The sequence below is a fragment of the Lissotriton helveticus genome, chromosome 4_1 (genome assembly GCF_964261635.1).
Source record: "Lissotriton helveticus chromosome 4_1, aLisHel1.1, whole genome shotgun sequence".
Lineage (NCBI taxonomy): Eukaryota > Metazoa > Chordata > Amphibia > Caudata > Salamandridae > Lissotriton > Lissotriton helveticus.
In genome coordinates, this window is record NC_136063.1 from 701325957 (window position 1) to 701345981 (window position 20025).

The following is a 20025-nucleotide window of genomic DNA, read 5'->3' on the forward strand; positions in this document are numbered from 1 at the left end:
TTGCTTCTCGGCTCAACCGTCAACTCCCGAAGTACGTGAGCTGGAGGCCGGACCCGGAGGCGGCAGCGGTCGATGCATTTCTGCAGCACTGGTCGCTGGAACAGGCTTACGCGTTTCCCCCCTTTCTCATGATTCCTCGATTAGCGGCACAAGTTCGCCGACAGCGAGCGTCACTGGTTCTGGTGACCCCCTTCTGGCGGGCTCAGGCCTGGTTTCCCCCACTACTAGAACTGTCGTCGGATTGTCCGATTCGTCTGCCCTTGTTCCCTTCGTTGCCTTCGGGACCCCTGGGAGAGGGGCACCCGCTGGTCCTTCAGGGGACCTTACACCTCATGGCGTGGAGGATTTCCGGGGATGTTGGCAAGACGGACGCCTTTCGGCGGACGCTGAGGAACTCATCAGCAGAGCCTGGGCTCCAGGTACCGTCAAAAGGTACCGTTCGGCTTGGCAACGGTGGCGTCGTTGGTGTCTGGGAAGACACGCCGATCCCGTGGGGGCAGACGTTACCCACGTTCTGAATTTTCTGGCTGAATTGGCCCAGTCGGGTTTGGCCTACCGTTCTGTCAACTCTTTCAGATCTGCCATTTCGGCGGGACATGCCCACATTGATGGCAAACCGGTGGGTGATCATCCTTGGGTTTGCAAACTCATGAAGGGTGTCAGACTTTCCAAACCCCCGGAACCCAGATATAAATATCTCTGGGACGTCAACATCATCCTGCGATTTTTGTGCGCCTGGCGCGATAATCAACATCTGAACAGGAAAGAATTGTCGTCTAAATTGGCGATTTTGCTGTGTTTGGTTTCGTGCAAACGCGTCTCCGATGTGCGAGCATTGGACGTCACGGCACGTATGTTCACTCCGGAGGGTGTGACTTTCACGGTTTCTAGAAGAACCAAAACTAATATCAGATCGGTGTCATACCCGAGGTTTCCGGATCAACCGAAACTGTGCGTAGTGCGCTGTCTAAAGGCGTACGAGGACATGACGGCGGAATACCGCCCTCCAGGAGAACGTCAACTTCTCATTGCTCTGCAGAAGCCTTTTAAGGCGGTTGTGGCTCCATCCATCGCTAGGTGGGTCCGCTGGATCATGACTGAAGCGGGGGTGGATGTAACCAGATTCGGCGCGCACTCCACGAGAAGAGCAATGGCCTCCAAAGCCATTCAGGTGGGAGGTAGACTGGAGGACATTATGGCAGCGGCTGATTGGTCCTCGGAGTCCACATTCAAAAAGTTTTACTTTAAGCCCATCTATGGCACCGCTGAACTAGTGGTGAGTAAGCTTTAAAACTGCATAATCCTCGCCTCCGTCCTGACATAGAATGAAAAATTTCCTAGCTAACGTAACGGAAAGTTTCAATTCTATTAAGGACAAGGAGGCGAGGATTATCCCTCCCGAGACTTGCTGGTCTCGACCCACCCGTAGACCTTCGTATTTCAGTAAGTAATGCTTTACGATTTATCTTGATGCTGTGTTAATGCATGCGGGGGGTTGGGACAGAATAATAGTATGTATACATGCTCTAGTTTCGGGAGGTCTCGTTGCTACTTGTGCTGATTCTAGTGATCTGCTGTATACTGCCTCTCTTTGCTTTCTTGGAAGAAGAGCTGGATAACGGTTATCTTGTTTGGTTTAGGACAAGACATGAAGGATTAAGGAGCGTTCCTGGGGCTCTTTCCTCACAGAGAAGAAGAGGAAGAGGAAGGGACGTCACGGATAATTATACAGTGGATGGCATCATCATTGGCTGGTGGTTACTATGGACACTGTGCCCCATGTGCTCATGGGAGTTGTGGTTCAGATAATGTGTTCTGATTAGTTTTTTCTTTGAATTGCTATTTTAATAAAGAGAAGAAAGGACTGCATAATCTTCGCCTCCTTGTCCTTAATAGAATTGAAACTTTCCGTTACGTTATCTAGGAAATTTTTCATTCTTCCCCTCCTTAAAGAAGAAGAAAGAGGAGAAAAGTCCAAGTGTAACGGGCTCCTATCAGCTCCACGCATTTCTCAGCTCTCAGTGAAGACGGCTTTGAAAGGACCACGGGGAAGGAGGATGGGTGTATCGTGGGGGGCGCGTACAGTATGATTTGTGGAGTTATTTTCTGTGCAAGAGCTATTGGAACAAAAGTACAGTTTCTGTTTACCAGCAGTCGAGTCTTTCGGAGGCTTGTTTTCTATGACGCTTTGGATTGGGCAGTTACTTCACAAATATTGAGCCTCTGAAAATAATGTATATGCACTGGTCTGTGTCAGGTCATTGCCATATGACTGTGAACAGAGCAGTATGTGCACGAGGGGAATTAGCTCAAATGGTAGAGCGCTCGCTTAGCATGCGAGAGGTAGCGGGATCGATGCCCGCATTCTCCAAACTCGTTCCTTTTCACTCTTGATTTCACAAATCAACGTTTCCATCCTAAAATTAGCAATGAAACCGAAGTGTGTTAGCTGTTCAACTGCTGCCACAGCAGGGTCTGACATACTCTAGGTCCGTAATATTTGCTGCCGACGGTGCTGATAATCTACCTGCAGGACAAAATAATGGGGCAGATCGGACCCCCAGGGGCTGAGATATGGTGTTATGCATCAGGGTTTCAAATAGTAGCTTTGGACTGAAACATATTTTTTGTAACTATATACCGTCAGATAATGATTCAGACACAAGTATTCAATGATGCAGGATACAGGGTGGATGAAACTCAAAGGTATCCAGGAACTCCCATTTTGTTGTTACCGAAAAGGTGAAAAGGTATTTTCTGATGAGGAAATTGATGCAATGTGACCTGGATGCCAAATGCGGCCTCTTGTGATCTCTAAATAATGGAGACAATGCTGCATATTCTCTTTGTGGAAGGAAAACAAGTAATGTAGGATAAGCAACAATGAAGAAACAAGCATTTACAATGCAACGGTTCCGCCTTACAAAAAGTTAGACACGCTTTCAATTTTAGTAGAGGAGACCCCTTGCCTCCCACTGCAGCTGAAGTATTTCAGCGCTGTGAATTAACCCCCTCCTGGGAGAGTTAGGTTTATTTTTTCAGAGAACTTTTAAGGCATCTGCAAAGTGGACTCTGGCCCATGGTCCCAGCCTTTCAATTAATGAGTGGATGAGCAAATGGATGAGTGGGTGGATGGGTGAAGGGCGGATAGAAGGATGGGTGTTTAATTGAAAGGGGAATGGAGAGTTAAATGGAGGGTGGATAGATGGATGAGTTATTTGCAGAATGTATGGGCAAATTTGTGCATCGATGAGTGAAAAGAAGAACCTAAAGATGTATTAGTAAAAGAATGCATACTTGAATGAAAGGGAGGATGTATAGCTGGAAGGCTGGATGCGTGGATGGATGTGTGCAATGTTGAATGGGTGAATGGATGAGTGACTGGGTGGATGAATGAGTAAGTGAAAGGATGGCTGGATGAGTGAAAGTGTAAAGTGTTGGATGTAGTATTGAATGGATGGATGTGTGGAAGAGTGGATGGATCAGTGGAAGAGTGGATGGATGAGTGAAAGGATAGTTTTGGTGAAAGTGTACATAGTTGGATGGATGAGTGAATGGATTGATGGGTGGAAGAGAGGATGTATTAGTGAAAGGATGTATTTTTGTGAACAGATGGATGGATGATGGATGGATGAGTTAAAGAATGTATATATGAGTGAAAGGGATGGTGGAGAGCAGGAAGATAGGATGGATGGATGAGTGAAATATTGAATGGGTGGACGGATGAGTGACTGGGTGGATGTATTACTAAGTGAAAGGATGGCTGAATGGGTGAAACTGTAAATTGTTGGATGGAATATTGAAAGGATAGCTTGTTTGAAAGTGTAAATTGGACCTGAAAAAGAAATAAATAAACATAAGATTAGCACAATAAACAAAATGCCTTACCTCTAACAGCAAAACAGCAGCATATCGGGACCAGTTCGTGCACAGCAGTGCACACAGATGCACAGAGACGCCACGGGCCATATTGGACCTGAAAAAGAAAGAAATAAACATAAGATTAGCACAATAAACAAAATGCCTTACCTCGAACAGCAAAACAGCAGCATATCGGGACCAGTTCGTGCACAGCAGTGCACACAGATGCACAGAGACGCCACGGGCCATATTGGACCTGAAAAAGAAAGAAATAAACATAAGATTAGCACAATAAACAAAATGCCTTACCTCGAACAGCAAAACAGCAGCATATCGGGACCAGTTCGTGCACAGCAGTGCTCACAGCTGCACAAAGACGCCACGTGCCATATTGGACCTGAAAAAGAAAGAAATAAACATAAGATTAGCACAATAAACAAAATGCCTTACCTGCACCAGCAAAACAGCAGCATACATACCAGTAGGAATAACTTCGAGCACAGTAGTGCACACAACTGCACGGAGACGCCATGGGCCATATTGGACCTGAAAAAGAAAGAAATAAACATAAGATTAGCACAATAAACAAAATGCCTTACCTCGAACCGCAAAACAGCAGCATATCGGGACCAGTTCGTGCTCAGCAGTGCACACAGCTGCACGGAGACGCCACGGGCCATATTGGACCTGAAAAAGAAAGAAATAAACATAAGATTAGCACAATAAACAAAATGCCTTACCTGCACCAGCAAAACAGCAGCATACATACCAGTCGGAATAACTTCGTGCACAGCAGTGCACACAGCTGCACGGAGACGCCACGGGCCATATTGGACCTGAAAAAGAAAGAAATAAACATAAGATTAGCACAATAAACAAAATGCCTTACCTCTAACAGCAAAACAGTAGCATATCGGGACCAGTTCGTGCACAGCAGTGCACACAGCTGCACAGAGACGCCACGGGCCATATTGGACCTGAAAAAGAAAGAAATAAACATAAGATTAGCACAATAAACTAAATGCCTTACCTGCACCAGCAAAACAGCAGCATACATACCAGTCGGAATAACTTCGTGCACAGCAGTGCACACAGCTGCACGGAGACGCCACGGGCCATATTGGACCTGAAAAAGAAAGAAATAAACATAAGATTAGCACAATAAACAAAATGCCTTACCTCGAACAGCAAAACAGCAGCATATCGGGACCAGTTCGTGCACAGCAGTGCACACAGCTGCACAGAGACGCCACGGGCCATATTGGACCTAAAAAAGAAAGAAATAAACATAAGATTAGCACAATAAACAAAATGCCTTACCTCGAACAGCAAAACAGCAGCATATCGGGACCAGTTCGTGCACAGCAGTGCACACAGCTGCACAGAGACGCCACGGGCCATATTGGACCTGAAAAAGAAAGAAATAAACATAAGATTAGCACAATAAACAAAATGCCTTACCTGCACCAGCAAAACAGCAGCATACATACCAGTCGGAACAACTTCGTGCACAGCAGTGCACACAGCTGCACGGAGACGCCACGGGCCATATTGGACCTGAAAAAGAAATAAATAAACATAAGATTAGCACAATAAACAAAATGCCTTACCTCTAACAGCAAAACAGCAGCATATCGGGACCAGTTCGTGCACAGCAGTGCACACAGCTGCACGGAGACGCAACGGGCCATATTGGACCTGAAAAACAAAGAAATAAACATAAGATTATCAAAATAAACAAAATGCCTTACCTGCACCAGCAAAACAGCAGCATACATACCAGTCGGAATAACTTCGTGCAGAGCAGTGCACACAGCTGCACGGAGACGCCACGGGCCATATTGGACCTGAAAAAGAAAGAAATAAACATAAGATTAGCACAATAAACAAAATGCCTTACCTGCACCAGCAAAACAGCAGCATACATACCAGTCGGATTAACTTCGTGCACAGCAGTGCACACAGCTGCACGGAGACGCCACGGGCCATATTGGACCTGAAAAAGAAATAAATAAACATAAGATTAGCACAATAAACAAAATGCCTTACCTCTAACAGCAAAACAGCAGCATATCGGGACCAGTTTGTGCACAGCAGTGCACACAGCTGCACAGAGACGCCACGGGCCATATTGGACCTGAAAAAGAAAGAAATAAACATAAGATTAGCACAATAAACAAAATGCCTTACCTGCACCAGCAAAACAGCAGCATACATACCAGTCGGAATAACTTCGTGCACAGCAGTGCACACAGCTGCACGGAGACGCCACGGGCCATATTGGACCTGAAAAAGAAATAAATAAACATAAGATTAGCACAATAAACAAAATGCCTTACCTCTAACAGCAAAACAGCAGCATATCGGAACCAGTTCGTGCACAGCAGTGCACACAGCTGCACAGAGACGCCATGGGCCATATTGGACCTGAAAAAGAAAGAAATAAACATAAGATTAGCACAATAAACAAAATGCCTTACCTCGAACAGCAAAAGAGCAGCATACATACCAGTCGGAATAACTTCGTGCACAGCAGTGCACACAGCTGCACGGAGACGCCACGGGCCATATTTGACCTGAAAAAGAAATAAATAAACATAAGATTAGCACAATAAACAAAATGCCTTACCTCTAACAGCAAAACAGCAGCATATCGGGACCAGTTCGTGCACAGCAGTGCACACAGCTGCACAGAGACGCCACGGGCCATATTGGACCTGGAAAAGAAAGAAATAAACATAAGATTAGCACAATAAACAAAATGCCTTACCTCGAACAGCAAAACAGCAGCATATCGGGACCAGTTCGTGCACAGCAGTGCACACAGCTGCACAGAGACGCCACGGGCCATATTGGACCTGAAAAAGAAAGAAATAAACATAAGATTAGCACAATAAACAAAATGCCTTAACTGCACCAGCAAAACAGCAGCATACATACCAGTCGGAATAACTTCGTGCACAGCAGTGCACACAGCTGCACGGAGACGCCACGGGCCATATTGGACCTGAAAAAGAAAGAAATAAACATAAGATTAGCACAATAAACAAAATGCCTTACCTCGAACAGCAAAACAGCAGCATATCGGGACCAGTTCGTGCACAGCAGTGCACACAGCTGCACAGAGACGCCACGGGCCATATTGGACCTGAAAAAGAAAGAAATAAACATAAGATTAGCACAATAAACAAAATGCCTTACCTGCACCAGCAAAACAGCAGCATACATACCAGTCGGAACACCTTCGTGCACAGCAGTGCACCCAGCTGCACGGACACGCCACGGGCCATATTGGACCTGAAAAAGAAAGAAATAAACATAAGATTAGCACAATAAACAAAATGCCTTACCTCGAACAGCAAAACAGCAGCATATCGGGACCAGTTCGTGCACAGCAGTGCACACAGCTGCACAGAGACGCCACGGGCCATATTGGACCTGAAAAAGAAAGAAATAAACATAAGATTAGCACAATAAACAAAATGCCTTACCTGCACCAGCAAAACAGCAGCATACATACCAGTCGGAATAACTTCGTGCACAGCAGTGCACACAGCTGCACGGAGACGCCACGGCTATATTGGACCTGAAAAAGAAAGAAATAAACATAAGATTAGCACAATAAACAAAATGCCTTACCTCGAACAGCAAAACAGCAGCATATCGGGACCAGTTCGTGCACAGCAGTGCACACAGCTGCACAGAGACGCCACGGGCCATATTGGACCTGAAAAAGAAAGAAATAAACATAAGATTAGCACAATAAACAAAATGCCTTAACTGCACCAGCAAAACAGCAGCATACATACCAGTCGGAACAACTTCGTGCACAGCAGTGCACACAGCTGCACGGAGACGCCACGGGCCATATTGGACCTGAAAAAGAAATAAATAAACATAAGATTAGCACAATAAACAAAATGCCTTACCTCTAACAGCAAAACAGCAGCATATCGGGACCAGTTCGTGCACAGCAGTGCACACAGCTGCACAGAGACGCCACGGGCCATATTGGACCTGAAAAAGAAAGAAACAAACATAAGATTAGCACAATAAACAAAATGCCTTACCTGCACCAGCAAAACAGCAGCATACATACCAGTCGGAATAACTTCGTGCACAGCAGTGCACGCAGCTGCACGGAGACGCCACGGGCCATATTGGACCTGAAAAAGAAAGAAATAAACATAAGATTAGCACAATAAACAAAATGCCTTACCTCGAACAGCAAAACAGCAGCATATCGGGACCAGTTCGTGCACAGCAGTGCACACAGCTGCACAGAGACGCCACGGGCCATATTGGACCTGAAAAAGAAAGAAATAAACATAAGATTAGCACAATAAACAAAATGCCTTACCTGCACCAGCAAAACAGCAGCATACATACCAGTCGGAATAACTTCGTGCACAGCAGTGCACACAGCTGCACGGAGACGCCACGGGCCATATTGGACCTGAAAAAGAAAGAAATAAACATAAGATTAGCACAATAAACAAAATGCCTTACCTCGAACAGCAAAACAGCAGCATATCGGGACCAGTTCGTGCACAGCAGTGCACACAGCTGCACAGAGACGCCACGGGCCATATTGGACCTGAAAAAGAAAGAAATAAACATAAGATTAGCACAATAAACAAAATGCCTTACCTGCACCAGCAAAACAGCAGCATACATACCAGTCGGAATAACTTCGTGCACAGCAGTGCACACAGCTGCACGGAGACGCCACGGGCCATATTGGACCTGAAAAAGAAAGAAATAAACATAAGATTAGCACAATAAACAAAATGCCTTACCTCGAACAGCAAAACAGCAGCATATCGGGACCAGTTCGTGCACAGCAGTGCACACAGCTGCACAGAGACGCCACGGGCCATATTGGACCTGAAAAAGAAAGAAATAAACATAAGATTAGCACAATAAACAAAATGCCTTACCTGCACCAGCAAAACAGCAGCATACATACCAGTCGGAATAACTTCGTGCACAGCAGTGCACACAGCTACACGGAGACGCCACGGGCCATATTGGACCTGAAAAAGAAAGAAATAAACATAAGATTAGCACAATAAACAAAATGCCTTACCTCGAACAGCAAAACAGTAGCATATCGGGACCAGTTCGTGCACAGCAGTGCACACAGCTGCACAGAGACGCCACGGGCCATATTGGACCTGAAAAAGAAAGAAATAAACATAAGATTAGCACAATAAACAAAATGCCTTACCTGCACCAGCAAAACAGCAGCATACATACCAGTCAGAATAACTTCGTGCACAGCAGTGCACACAGCTGCACGGAGACGCCACGGGCCATATTGGACCTGAAAAAGAAAGAAATAAACATAAGATTAGCACAATAAACAAAATGCCTTACCTCGATCAGCAAAACAGCAGCATATCGGGACCAGTTCGTGCACAGCAGTGCACACAGCTGCACGGAGACGCCACGGGTCATATTGGACCTGAAAAACACAGAAATAAACATACGATTAGCAAAATAAACACATTAGTAAAGAGTCAGCATTAAACACACATTAGCATTAGCAGTTACTAAAAATAAATAATAATAAAAAGTCTTACCTCTCATACTCGTAATGAACACAAAAAAACAAAATGCCGTGACGAAAAAAGGGGCGGAGGGCGGGTGACGAAAGCCGTGACGAAAAAAGGTGCGGGACTTAAAAAAAGGCACGGGAACGCCCCCGATTCACGTCCGGACGGGCAAAGAGTGACGGACAACAATGTCTGCCAATGGCTAGCCTCCATTTATGGAGCTAGCCAATGGTAGACTAAGGCGGGACATTGCCACATACTGTAGATCAACAGATTTCGCCTGCGTGAACGCTGCGGCGCAGCGGACGCCAGGCGAAACCTAAAAAGGGATTTTGACATGGAATAATGAGTGAAGCGTGTCCATTTCCTTCCCTTTGATCTGTGAGTACAAAGAGGTACCTCTGACAAAAGCCCGGCTAATCGGTGGAAAAGTGAGAAAACGTTTGGGAGGATGTACCTGAAATAATGACACAGAGTAACAGCTTGCTGAATAGAAAGCACATGCATGTGTGTGTGTGCGTGTGAACTGCCATATGTGTTAGTTAAATAAACTGCTCGGGAAATTTAAGTGGGAATCTCAACATTTAATGCATGATCAAGCATGTAAGCGGTAAATATAGATCTGTAAACGGAGCGCAAGAGAACTCAACATAACACTCAACAAGCTTTAGCAAAGCAGGAAAGTCTTTCCTATCAATGGCATTAGAGTGGCTGTCGTAAGGGGCTGGGGGTGAGAGGGGGGAGCTGAGACGGGCACAGCGCAGCCGAGCAGTGTGGCGCATTATCTTATGCTGAGCCTGCAGTGGAGGAGGGGGAGAAGAAGAGAGAGACAAGCACAAAACAAATAGACACACACTTGGTGAAGTGGGAAACACGCAAAGGCGTGAGGTAACGCCGCCAATATCCAGCTAGCCAGAGAGAAGAATCGTCTATTTATAATAAGATGAACAGAGGTGCAAATACGGAGAGTGATACAAAATCAAAGACAAGCTTTGGCAAAGCAGGCAAGTCTTCCGTGCGCCGTGCTGAAAGTGAAAAAACAAGCTCTCTGCATTGCGTGGCGGGGGGGGGGGCGGGGGAGCGCGGGAGCGGCTTCCTTTGAAGTCTGATGCCGAGGCTCAGACAACAAATGGTGTGGTATGTGGCTGGCGACCTTCACACGCCAGATGCCAGCTTCGAGCTTGAATGCCTGACATGCACTGGCCATAAACCGCATTCCAAAGGTCTTTGGTTGACTTTTCTTTTCCCCTTACTATAATCTCGCCAGCAATGAGCAAGCGCATTGGCTCAGCGAGATCTACAAAGAAGACACCCGATCCAGCAAGTACGAACGGGCGCAGTGGGACTTGCCTGGGACTGACGAGCGGCCTGCAGTCTGGTAGCGGCTTGTGAGCACTGCGGCGTGAGAACGCAAGTGGGCCATGATCCAGAGCGGCCACTTGTAGCGCAGTTCACACACAATGCCAGGGGCCTTCTGCGCGATCACTCCCAAGAGGTCAAAACCACACTTGGGCGGCGTAAACAAAGGTTGGGCAACACAGGTGAGATTGTGCGAGAGTGAACAGTTGTGGAGCGAGTGCAGCAGACATATGCCAGAAGCGCTGGACAGATGCCCCTAATGTTGTTGTGGGCCATTTGACTCTCTTGCGCACAGAAACTTTACAACAACATTATACAGGCTGCGAGAACAGTGAGACACAGCAGTTAGAGAGCCTGGACCCCGTTGGCCCTTGGAATACGATTGTGCTGGAAAAGTGGGGATGCCCCAACAGATGAGAAGGGGGAACCAGCAATAGATTTTGCCCTCCCCATGTGAGTATAACACTGCCAGTAGTGGAAAACAGGCAAACCACTAAGCTAGGTAGTGGAGTATTGCTCTCAGGGCGCACCCCTTCTGAAAATACTGGTGCAGAGGTGCAGGGGAACTACCATGGGGAAGACAGAAACGCAACAATCAAGACCTGGAGGCGGGGGCGGTACCAATATGGAGAGCACCCTGCTGGCAATGCAGCACAGTTTACAGTCAATGGATAGTAAAATGGGTACCCTAACTCTGAGAATAGGCCATATGGCAGCAAATCTGGATAAGCAGGGGACTCGAATTGCGGAAGCAGAACAACAGATTTCCACATCAGAGGACACCTTGGACACAGTGCACAATTCATGCTTACAGATGAAGAACCTACAAGCTGTATGTGAGAAGTTGGCCTGGTATATGATGTTCACTATTCTAGTGATCACCTTGCACCAGTCCAATCAACCCTTATGGTGGTGGTTGTAAAGTCAACCTTATAGACCTGCTGTCCTAGTGGTAGCATGGACAGAGCAGTCTTAGGCTAAAAGACTCTTAAGGGTGTGTAAAGCCATCTGTTTTACCATATGTAACCCCTTCAATATCAAATGAAATGACACCACACAGGATATATATAAAATATATATGTATTTATTTCTAACACACTCCTCTGAACTCTTTATGAGATCAGAGGCCAAAGCACATAACAAGACACTTAGTTATTATATGTTAAGTTGCACAATTTACGGTTAGGCCCTAGGAGCGAAGCAAACCATATATTAAGAAAGTGGTATAAGTACCACGTCATGAGAAAAGGAAAGGCCTAGGGCCTAGGGAATCGCTGGGGCTGCACTGTCTTAAAAATAGTTTAGGAGTGGGAGGCCCATAGGCGGCGCGTGCAGTGTCTTTACACACACGCGGGAGTCAATGTAAAGTCAATGGGAACTTAGAAGTTAGATTTAGAAGGATTTAGGACACTTCCGGTTTAGCTAGGAGGAAACAACTAGAGACTTAGACACTTGGATAGTCAATACCCTTGGGAGCACCAAAGTACGCGCGCTACCTCACCCACGGACGGCGGGTGCATAGGTGTGAAGATGTGTCGGGTTTCGTCGTTTATTGCTATGGAGACCTGAAGAAAGGGGCTGCAGGCGCCCAGGAGGAAGATGTCCGGGTGGATCCAAGGGTGGATCGAGGATGAAGAGGACCTGAAAGCAGAGGGGACAGAGTCTGGGTCACTAGCCAGTGACCGGGTGGAACCAGAAAGGAACCAGACGACGTCGTGGAGCACTCAGGTGCTGTCTTGAAGCTTGTCTTGGCAGCCACGTGGACCAGGAGCTGTCGACGACGACCAGGTGCTAGAGACAGACTGTCCCACGAAGGATCTCGCACAGGGAGGGATCGACTTCCGGAATGGAGTCAACAAGCCTTGGCAAAGGCAACCCACGCAGGATACAACAAAGGCTTCTGGTGCAGACCAGCAAGGTCTGAGGTGCTTCACCTTTGCAGGGAAGCAAGGGCCAGTCTGGAGCAACCAGACCAGTGATGTGGTTCAAAAGGATTGTCGTCACAGAGGCTACTAGCCAACAGGCCAGCAACCGGACAACGCGTCGAGCAGTACAAAAGCAGAAGGGCCCCACACAGAACTCGTGGAGTGTGGGGGCTGATCTTCGGTACAGATGGATCTCGGATCGGGGTTTCTCAATCCCTGGTGCACAGCTTCGAGGGTACCTCAGGAGCTGCGCAGGTAGCAAGTTGCAGGCTTTCCAAGATGTCCGGTCCCACGTGTCTCGTCGCCTCCACGGATCACAGCTATGCTGCAGTCGTGAAGAGAGGGTCAGAGAGGTCTGGAAGTCTGGGTCTTGTTAGGCTCTGTGCTCGGGTTCCAGTGGGAACGTCGACAAAGCAAGCCGTTGATTTGCTGGATGGTGCCTGGTTGCCCAGGGTGGTCACTCCTTGGCCACAAGGGAGATTCTTCAGTCTTCAGCTTCAGCAGAATGTCGAAGGTCCAGAGTTTCGTGTCAAGTTTCAATTCAGGATTAATCTAAAGTCTCAGGACTCAGCTCCTACCTTTATACAACTAAAAGGGGCTGGATTACTTACTAGGTCCCTCCTCTGGGTGGCCCAGCAACCGGTTTGAACTGGGGTATGCATGGAGCACCTAGTGTGCTCCAGGCAGTGTCTCATTCTATTCAGCCCTCCCTGTCCCAATACACAAAGTCCTGTCTGGGGTGGTGCTTGCACCTCACCAGGCAGGAAACCTATTGTCCAAACCTCCGTGACTGGAAGGACTCCCAGCAACAGGAGGTCAGACTTGTGTTGGTGGCAGCAGTGTCCATTTTGTGATGCTGGGGCTCTGGTCAACTTTAACCGGGATAGTCAGCAACAACATGTCTTTTCCCTCTAGTAGGGTGGAATGCTACCCCCGTCGTTAGAACTGGTGAGGGGGTAGTATTCCAAAGCATATGACACCTTACACGACATGTTTTGATAAAGCCAAACCAGAGTTAGCATTTAACCGCGAGGTTCATAATGCACTTAAGAGTATATGGTATGGCAATATCATAGAACAGTTATAAGGACATGGTTCCGAAAGCTGCAGACATGCTCAGCTCATGCTAGAGCACCATCTCACACATAACCAGGCACTCTGCCTCCAGGATTGTTAAGGCCTGCCATAGGGGTGACTTATAGGTTACTATGTGTCCATATATAAGTAGGTATAGGAATACCATACCTAAGCAAGGGGTGATTACACAACCTTGCCCCAGCTGAGTGATCAGCCAGTTGTGTCTATTCGAGTGGCCAGGCAGGGGTGGCATAATACATGCTGCGGCCCCTGGTAGGCCTTGGTTACACCTATGCCCTGACTACCTAGGGTACACTTCTACAGGGGCTGACAAGGTGAACCAATTCCCATTTGTGTATGTACCTAGAGTACATGGTGTAAATTTAGAGAGAGTGCATCTGGGCTGTAGGTCTGATTGGCAGGCCCACAGCCACATTTAAGTCGAAAACCAGAGAAACAAAAGCAAAAAGTGGGGGTGACCACAGGAATCAGACCCTACTCTCCTACACTGTAATCTAAGCCAAGAACGAAGACCTGGAAGCCAGGTTTAGATGGAACAATCTCCTCATTATGGGGGTCCCCGAGTCCACCAATACGGGCAGATTGGAGCTATATATGGAATCCATGTTAAGGGATATTTTCGGGGCAGAACACTTCTCGTCAGTGCTACTTTTGGAACTGGCCCATAGATCATTGGCACTTAAACCAGGGCCCCCCACAAGAGCCATTATTGCTAAACCACTGAATTATTGAGATCAGGACACAGCACTCAGGTTTGGCCGAGAGAAGGGCGTCACTACATATCAGGGTATCGAAATTGCCCTATACTCGGATTTTACCGTGACTTTACAACAAGCATGGCAAGAATTCCAGCAGGTCAAGAAGAAAATGAAGACTTTGAAAATCCAATATGCCATGCTATATCCAGTTTTCCTCAGGATCCAGTACAGAGGTAAAACAGAAATCTTTCTGTCACCCAAAGAAGCAATGGCAATCGTTAAGCAGCAAGAAAAGACAGATCCACTGCATCGACCAGGCGATGACGTAGACAACAACGGTTAAGCCTACTGCTTGGCACTTACCACTAATGAAGACCTCATGTAGTAGCGGTGAGGAGTCTTTAGGGAGGGAAACAGACACTAAGTCCACATAGTAGACAAGATGTTGTTCTGTTAAGCAATATAAAAAATACAGCGAGCGGGTTGCTAGCTACGCTGGCCATCAAGGAAAAGGACATTTTCTCTTGTAATAATACGGAAATAGACATAAGTACAGGAAGGCAGATGCAACAAATAGTGCCGGACTAAGATGATTGCATTGATGGGCCATGAGACGGCCTGTGAGATTTCACCGACCCCCACTTACCTCAAGGGGTTGTGTTGGCTGCTAGTGGTCTCCAGAAGGGGTACCCGAAATGTTAGAAATTTTCATCGAGTATACCTGTAATCAGGTTGCAAGTCTTTTGTGTGGTTCTATAATTGTAGTGCATTGTTCATAATGGATTCTCTTTGGCATGTTTGGGATGCTAAGGTGGGAGGGGGTGGGGCAGAGGGTTCTTTTTTAGCCATGAAAAGTTATGGTCACTCTACATGCATTGATATAGGAGCAGCAATATCACCCAGTAGAACATTTAGTGATATCGGCAAAAAAGAATAGTCACACAGCGGGCAAGCTCGTGGGCCGCATATCCTGGGTCACTTGGAATGTTCTGGGCCATAAAAAAAAAAAAGAGACAAATACTAGCCCATCTAGATCGACATGGGATACTGGTGGCGCTACTACAGGAAACTCATCTCACGAGGCAATCAGAGGCAAAGGTGGCGTTGAGATGGGCTGGGGTGAGGTTGGCTTCCTCCTACTCCTCATACTTGAGGAGAGTAATGATCCTCATTAAAAAGAATCTACCTTATGAGCTCACCCATTCAGAGATGGATGAACATGGTAGATATATCATTACACGGGGAAAAATGTGCAACACACTGGTCCCAATTATTAATGTATATGGGCCTAATATTGATGCCTCTGAATTCTTCATGACAATATGGAACAAGCTGCATGTGTTACCACCTTCTGCATTCATATGAGGTGGAGACTTTAACACTCCACTGATATCGCATTAGGATCGATTTTCTCCGATGGGTGGGGGGCGACTAAACGGGTGGCTGAGATACTAGTGGGTGGTACGAGAGATATGGGCCTTATAAAGTTTTGGAGGCTGCAACACCCTGGAAGTAGGGAGAAAACATACCACTCGTATATACATAAATCATGGTCCCGTCTGGACTATTGGTTAATCACAAAGGACGTAAATGCATGGATAGTCACAGTAAACAACTTGCCCAAGACATTGTTGGACCATGCCCCGGTCTTGTTAACAATAACAATCCTCACGCATGCCCCACCACCATTTTAGTGGATATTGCAGCTGTCCTCGCTACTAGATCAAGTTTTCAGTGAAGGGGTGAGTTCAGCAATTGTAGAATATTTTATTGTGAATATAGGGTCTGTGCAGGATACGTAAACTATATGGGAAGCATTCAAATGGTTCTCAAATCCGTACATGGGTGACTCAAGCAGATTGTAATGGACCAAAGAGACTTGGAAAAGGCATACAAGGCTACCCACAGGAAAGATATACTGGCAGGGATCAGAGATAAGGCCACCGAGTATAATGAAACAGGGAAGCAGGAGGTGCAAAACATGTTGCGACGATTGCGGGCCCAGACTTTCAGGGAGGGTGGTAGTCCAAGACGTGTGTTGGTCAATAGAATAGCTGAACCATGGGCGAGATCTCAGATAGTGGAGATGATGTCTGAAGGAAGCACTGTAAGCCATGGTATATCGGGCATCCTAAATACATTCATAGAATATTACGAGCATATATATGCGGGCCGCAGCTCAGCAGAGGAACCAAATATTGTGGCTTACTTTGAGGATGATACAGAAAAGGGGGTGGTGATGAACAGAGTGTCTGAATTAAGCAGACCACTCTTACCCAGTCCAAAGATCAGGGCTTGATCCATCACCGTTATTTATCTCACTGCCCCATCCCAGCTCAGAACCTGGCTATATGCAAATTAGTCTGTCCCTGGCCCAGTGCATCATGGGAACAGGGCAGACCAAACTACCAAGCCAATTCTTCACCAGAAAGGAGACAAGCTACCGGGGACCGGTTTCTGGCATTTCAGCCTCTTCGGCCCGGCTTGCTTGAATCCTGATGGAGCAGTGAGAAAGGGACTCATGTCTGAGTATACCCTGCCACACCTATAGTGGCCAAAAACGATACAGAAAAGGGGGTGGTGATGAACAGAGTGTCTGAATTAAGCAGACCACTCTTACCCAGTCCAAAGATCAGGGCTTGATCCATCACCGTTATTTATCTCACTGCCCCATCCCAGCTCAGAACCTGGCTATATGCAAATTAGTCTGTCCCTGGCCCAGTGCATCATGGGAACAGGGCAGACCAAACTACCAAGCCAATTCTTCACCAGAAAGGAGACAAGCTACCGGGGACCGGTTTCTGGCATTTCAGCCTCTTCGGCCCGGCTTGCTTGAATCCTGATGGAGCAGTGAGAAAGGGACTCATGTCTGAGTATACCCTGCCACACCTATAGTGGCCAAAAACGATACAGAAAAGGGGGTGGTGATGAACAGAGTGTCTGAATTAAGCAGACCACTCTTACCCAGTCCAAAGATCAGGGCTTGATCCATCACCGTTATTTATCTCACTGCCCCATCCCAGCTCAGAACCTGGCTATATGCAAATTAGTCTGTCCCTGGCCCAGTGCATCATGGGAACAGGGCAGACCAAACTACCAAGCCAATTCTTCACCAGAAAGGAGACAAGCTACCGGGGACCGGTTTCTGGCATTTCAGCCTCTTCGGCCCGGCTTGCTTGAATCCTGATGGAGCAGTGAGAAAGGGACTCATGTCTGAGTATACCCTGCCACACCTATAGTGGCCAAAAACGATACAGAAAAGGGGGTGGTGATGAACAGAGTGTCTGAATTAAGCAGACCACTCTTACCCAGTCCAAAGATCAGGGCTTGATCCATCACCGTTATTTATCTCACTGCCCCATCCCAGCTCAGAACCTGGCTATATGCAAATTAGTCTGTCCCTGGCCCAGTGCATCATGGGAACAGGGCAGACCAAACTACCAAGCCAATTCTTCACCAGAAAGGAGACAAGCTACCGGGGACCAAATATTGTGGCTTACTTTGAGGATGTTGCCATGGTCTGCCTCTCACAAGGTCAGCGTGAATTCTTAGTGCAACCACTCACGAGACTGGAAGTAAAAGAGGCCATAGCCACCCTACCCAACGGGAAGGCTACCGGTAGTGATGGGCTGCCTGGAGAATTTTACAAAGAGTATGTTGACCTTTTAGTCCCACATTTACTTTCTATGTATTTGGAGGCCTATTATCGACATTGTCTGCCTGACACCCTCCGGGAGTTCCTCATAATTACGTTATTGAAACCCGATAAACCATCGCAGAGCTGCGACTCATATCAGCCACTATCGCTTATAAATACAGATGCTAAGATTCTGGCTAAGGCACTGGCCACTTGATTACGTCTGCTACTGTCCACTATGGTTATTCCGGACCAATCAGGATTCATGCCGGTACGATCCACCTTGCATAATCTGCGAACTCTGTTCGCAGTGTTGCACCAACTGGAACCCATGCTCCCAGCTGCGGAAGTGTTACTAGACACTGCCAAAGCTTTTGAATCAATTCAATTGAGATATATGTTCGCAGTGCTGCATCCTATGGGTGTACCACCAGCATTTACGAGCTGGATTAAACTGTTGTACACCAAACCAGTAGCCCGGATGTGTGTCAATGGACACGCATCAAAGACCTTTTCGATTCACCGAGGCACGGCAGGGGTGTCCATTGTTGCATCTGCTCTTTGCAGTAGCGCTGGAGCCTCTAGCTTGTATATTGCGACAGAGACATAGCCTTGTGATTTTGTTCGTGACCATTAGCTATATCACTGTATGCTTCTGATATGGTGCTATATGTTAGGGACTCCAAGGAACATTTGGAGTATCTCATAAGGGAAGATGTGAGGTTTGAATAGTATTCGGGACTGGGCATTCTTCCTTTAACTAATAGCTCAATACCCCACACACTGGTTTATCCACTGGAATGGTGTGAAGACGCCGTCAAGTATCTGGGGATATGGATACACATGGACCGCCAGCTGGTTATACAATATATTTACGGCAAGGGAATCTCATGCCTAGAAGAAAAGGTGACGAGGCGGATAAGACTTCACCTGTCTCTAGCTGATAGAATGCCACTGATGAAAATAATAGTGCTGGCCAAATGTTGTATTTATTCACTAATATCCCCATACACTTGACACAAAGCTTCCTTGCAACATTGCATTCACTTTTAATTAAGCTGGCTCGGGCAGAGAGACAGCCCAGACTCAAATGGGAGATATTAACACTCCCATATGACCAAGGAGGATTCGCAGCCCCAGAGCTACAATTATATTACTTATGCTCACAGGCATATTTTGCCTATTACTGGTACCATGCTCTGAACTATACCCCGCATGTAGATGTGGAAGGAGATGTGGTACACCCTATTCCTCTTAAGGCCATGATTTCCAACAGCGACACAATTTGTACAAGCAGAGAAATTGGCACAGTACATGCTTGGAAGAAACTTGGGCTTGGAGCACCGTTAGATCCAATATACGCCCCTGCCATGCCACTTGAGCACCACTCGAATATCCCGGTCACAGGGGAGTTGCGTTTGTTAACCACTGTGAGGGCGGCTGGGCTTCACACTATGGGAGATGTGTACAGGGATGGTAAATTCATAGACTCCTCTGCAGGGGCGGCTCTAGGCTCATGGCAGCCCTGGGCAGGGAGCGTGGGTAGGGGGCCCCGGAAGAGGGGGTCCGGGTGGGGCAGAGCCCTCCGGAGATCAGGAAGGTGTTTTAATAAAACGTTGAAGTGGAACAGAGCTGGAGGCCGCCAAATCCCTGCCAGAGGCCGCCACGCAAATATGTATCCATCCTCAGAGGATTATTATCTTAAAGATATATATTGGCTTGGCGGCCCCTGGGGTTTGGCGGCCCTGGGCAGGTGCACAGCTTGCACATGCCTAAGGCCACCCATGTCCTCTGAGTTACAGGTAGATGGATGGTACTATTTCCCCCATGCTCCTTTTCACATACCAAAAAACAAAGATAGGATGCCAGTGCTGATATTAATAGTTTAA

At 47.0% G+C, this 20025-nt stretch overlaps 1 non-coding gene across 1 annotated transcript; it reads left to right on the forward strand.

The window, feature by feature from the left end:
• The first annotated feature begins 2298 nt into the window (after window positions 1-2298).
• TRNAA-AGC (transfer RNA alanine (anticodon AGC)) lies at window positions 2299-2371 on the forward strand. Its single transcript has one exon. It is a non-coding gene; the product is annotated as a tRNA-Ala (tRNA).
• Window positions 2372-20025: the final 17654 nt, after the last annotated feature.